This window comes from Gouania willdenowi, chromosome 2 (assembly GCF_900634775.1).
Source record: "Gouania willdenowi chromosome 2, fGouWil2.1, whole genome shotgun sequence".
Lineage (NCBI taxonomy): Eukaryota > Metazoa > Chordata > Actinopteri > Blenniiformes > Gobiesocidae > Gouania > Gouania willdenowi.
The window spans coordinates 2,417,303-2,422,261 of record NC_041045.1 but is presented as its reverse complement, the minus strand read 5'-3'; positions in this window follow the sequence as shown (position 1 = coordinate 2,422,261).

Sequence of the window (4,959 nt, the reverse complement as noted above, 5' to 3'; positions counted from 1 at the left end):
GCTACTTAAATCTAGCATGCTTCAAACACTGACAACAAAGACGAATGTCATTACAACCGTTCTTCCTGCGTTTTTAAAATTGCGGATGCACCTATACGCAAGGCAGACGGAGCAAAGCTGTCTAACCAAAATACACGTCAAAGATGGAAATTAGAGTCAGAATTAATAGAATTACATTTAGAATGAATTCTAAACAGCTTAAGAAGGACTTGGGGTCTGCTGTGCGAAGACTGGAATAACCGTGAAAAATCTTCAAGTTTTCACAGATACTGATGCTTTAGTTGACACTTAGTGATGACTTTGGATCACTCCTGTCTCATCGTTTGTCTTAAAGCAATAAATCCAGTTCTCAAACATGAGTCAAGTTGACTATTGATGTATTAGGTGCCCCAGTTTTAGCCTCGTGGCAATAAATTCACTCACTCCTGTCTTCCCAAGTCCATGTTGATTTGAATAATCAAAATGTGCTTGGGTATGTGCGCACACACACAGATTCATACAGCTGAATATTTATGTGCGTTCAACAATATCTGGATTTGAGTGAACGCGAGACTTCTGCTCGTTTTTAAAATCAGGGATTTGACATCTACCAATGTCAGAATACAAATGGAAGAACACTAGTTTAAATACGGTTGGAACTTATTTTCTACTTCTGTGTGTTTTTATTTCCTTGGGTTTTATTACTGTCTAAATGTGGTGGTTGGTAAATGATACATTCTACTCGTATCAAACCCTTGGATATGGTAAATTAGGTTCAGATCAGCGGAACTTATCATATCAGCTTTATCGGCAGAAAATGCCAAAACCAATGTCAACATTTACTGCCAAAAAAAAAAAATGGTCCTTTTCTAATTTTATAATCATCAAAGTCAAATCACCAAATTGTTAAAGAATTTCTTTAACATTCATGTCACTTGGGAAATTTCATCTAGAAAACTTTAGATATTTCTTCCGAAGGGGCATCATTGTGCCAGTTGTGAGGCATAAATTGTGCACATATTTGGGGAAAAAACACCTTGCCTCGGGTGACTGGCAGCTCTTACTGCTGAAATGGAAACTATCGACGGCTGTCTGAGCTTTCCTTAAATCTTTTCCAGTGCTACAGCAGACTTGTGGTTACTTGTGTGTAAACTATTTGAGTGATAATGAAGTGTTATGTAGAGTGACATGTCTATTCACATGTTAACAGACAAAGGAAGTGACTGAAGGCTCCCGAGATGCCAGTGTGACGATGAGGATGGGATAGCGTTCCTTTGCAGACATGCTAATGAAAGGCTGATGTCAAAGTCCTTGATTCCCAGAGCATACTGGGATAATCAGCCTGGTGCACATCTGTGTCATTAAACCGCCCACAGAGAAACGGATCAGTCTGGTAACACCACCGCATAGCTTTAAACTCTGGTAATTAGAAATTACAAAGTGAACATCCTCATCACTGCATCTTTTATCAGGTAGATTAATTTTCATGTCACAAGATTTGAATTCTATTAGCAAAGTGGGACAAGCCAAGGAATAGAAAGTAAAAGAACCTAAGCAGCTTATACAGTACACTGGGCTACACTTTATTTACATTGTAGCCTTGCTTTGCTAGCACTAGCTAAATGCAGTACCCTAGCATGGTCTGTACATTAGCAGTAAACTAGCTTAACAAGGGTACAGCTAATGTATAATTTCACTTTCTCTAAACAGTTCTTGTTTAATGCTTTGATGAAAAACATAAGAATTTCCTAAAGCCATTTCGGGCGATCAGTGATGAAGCTAACAGTCAAGCACTGAGAAATGTATGGCTGTGAACAGTCCCTTAAAAAACTGAAAAATCCCTCATTTGAACAAAAAAGCTACCCATTTATTGTATTATTGATGAGACGCACTTTCTCCCAATAGTTTCTATGAAAATAAAAAAAGGAATTCCATTAATACATTAATATTTGCCCTATTAGAAAAAAATCTGACAGTTTCTGAAAGCCAGGATGTTGCACTTTCCATTCCGGTAATTTAACTTTTATGGATGGGGAAAAATTTGAAACAGCTGATTTGTTTGGTGACAACATCTGGAAAAATACAGCAGGGTGAGAAATAAATATAATGCAAAGGTGAGTTTGGAGCAGTTTTGGGGGATTCAGCTTATCATGAACCCCCAAAGGAGGACAAAAGTGCTTTGTATGTGGTGCTAACAAGTGACCACTGTAGCTGTAAGCAATGACAGTTGTCAGTGTGTCACAGCTCACTTTAATATTAGCTTATATTAGAAATATTGGTACATTATTAGAATGAATAATATCTATAGTCATTTAGAAAAAGAGCTGCTCTTTCCTCCAGTAATGTAGAAAGACTTTTTTTTGCCTCAGCAGCAGAATGTAAAAGAACAACAGTTTGTGTTTTAACAGATTTTAATGTTTAAGGTTCAAATTTAATCTACAATTCCTTAATATTGACAAAGAGATTTTCTAAACCTCTAAGTCAGTTTCTTTTTGCACTTTATTTGACTGTCTTGTTTTGTTTTTTTGTTTTTTTAAATAAATAGTATTTTTGCCAGACGAGACTTCAACAAAGGCAACATCTTTGAAGCCTCCATGATTCCACAATCTATATCTTTCAGTGTTTTACATTAATAAATGTAACTGTTTCAGGATAAACATTTTCGGTACAATAATAACAGTAAAAACTAAGCTCAAACTGTCCTTCGATTTTTTTTTTCCCCATTAACTTGTCAGTCATTTTGATGTGCTTTTAACCACTCATGGCTAAGGTAAAAACTACAGCTGGGCCAGAGGTGGCAGCTGATTGCTCCTTGAAATAAAGCACTGTACGCGGTTGGCCTTAGGGAAGGTTTTCTTCTTTTATCCAGACAAAACTTCTTGACAATCCTTAGCTCAGTAACTTTTCTAGGGAGAAGAGTGAAGGTGGACAATGTGACCAATCAGGGTTTGCAAGAATGGAAACATTTTTATAGCGTGAAATGTCTTTCTCTGATTTTGTAGGTAATCTAGAGGACATCCTTCAACAAAGGATGCCGATACAAGCAAATGTCTGTTTAGTTTTAAAAAAAAAAACAAAGTCCATTCATAGTGAGTCAAACATAGATCTGTATCCTGCAATGTTTTAGAGCAGCAACATTTCACAGACATTTAACCTGAAGCCATGTACCCCCTACTCCTACACGCTTAAAAAAAAAACATAATAATGTAATGCAGTGTTTTTCAATCTTGGGGTCATGACCCCATGTCTAATAATTTATAATAATTAAAACAAAAACAAAAAAAATTCTTTGATTATTAGAAAACAATTTCAACAACTGTATTCTCCACTTTCACTTTCTCAAATATAAATGTAGTTAAAATTAAAAGTTGTCTGAGCTGGCACATCTTGTCACTTCATGCACTAATCCCAAAAAATTTGTAACATTGAAATGGGGGCACGGCCCAAAAAAAGTTCGTACTATGTAGCCCTACAGTGAAATTTTATATATCCTGTAGATGAACATAGGAACAATGTATAATAAAAAAAAACCAAAGAATAATAATCTGTAACCATGGGTAGTCTGACATCGGCTAATGTGTAATTTGTAGCAATGCATTGAGACTCCTGACTGCTGGTCGACTTATATTCTAGTTTCCAATTTTTTTTAATTTAACCCCTATGACAAATGTCACGGAATCCTTTTTTTCTTTTTAAAGCGCCTTTTGCTAACTTAACGGGCAAATAATATTATGTGAACACAAACAACCAATTAACCTCTATATTTACACCTACAACCACATGATATGCTGGATCCAATCAAATAAGTGCCAGTCAAAATCTAGGAGGTGCCGGATCTTGTTTCGACAGGATCCGACCCAAATTAAGCCCTGGTTACATTGACTAATATACATAAACAAAGGTGATTCTCTCTAGAAATACTCGTTGGGTTAGGGTACAGCTAAGTTAAGTGTGTCACTCTAAGATTCCCAGTGGTGCTAACTAATGTGTGTGCCAGGTGGTTTGGAATTCAAACCAATAAACCCGCCACCCTCAACATTTACTCGAGCATTAATGTTGTCCACGGAAATAATAATTTTCGTCACCATCCCTTTTTTTCTATGACAAAGATGAGACAGCAATGACGAGCTGAAAAAAGATCTTTGATAATGAAAATGTATTGAAATGTTTATGCATTTTTGTCAACGAGAGGAGAATAAAATCTTAGACATTTTAGTCCAGCCATTTAAATTGCATATCAATTATCTCACGTGGTGTCCATCCATGTGGTGGCGGCATCGCTGACTGGGCTTGCTCACCACTTCTCTCTTTCAGAAAACCTCACAATACGGCCATAGTGATCTTGTACTCGCTAATGAAAACCTGCAGCCACAAGAGAATTATCCCTGACTAACCTTAGACGTAAGAGAGGCCGTTACGACTTGTACTAAAAGTTATCTACAATTTAGTTGACTAAAAAAGACTACAATGTTTTGAGTTTCTGTTAATTTAAAGGTCATACCCGGAGTTTCTGAAAAATGTATGTTTATGTATCATTCTTTTAAAATGCGAAAAAATGCCTAACTAGTCTTTTACTATAGTCTACTGCCGGTGGTCATTCATATACGTCAATGTATGTAAGTCCCGCCTTCGTCCTATAGACCCCTATACAAATTGCAAATCACGTCGCGATCGCCCAGTCAATAGGCTTCGACTTCCTGTAGCAGACTGTTAGTCAAAGTGCGTAAACTGTGCACGGAAACAAGGCCGCGCATCACAAAAGCAAACTGGTATCACTCAGAACAGCACAGTATCTTGGACGAGCGCTTGGCTCTTACCTCAGAAATGTCTATTGCCAAAAGAATAACAATGACCCAGACACCTTTATCAATGCGACCTGATGCAACTTTGTTATGTTCTGCTATGCGCGTGCACAAAAGTAGACACGTGGTTTCTGGTAGATTGGCAGAGGCAGGGGGAGGAAGTGGAGCGGTTTAGGGA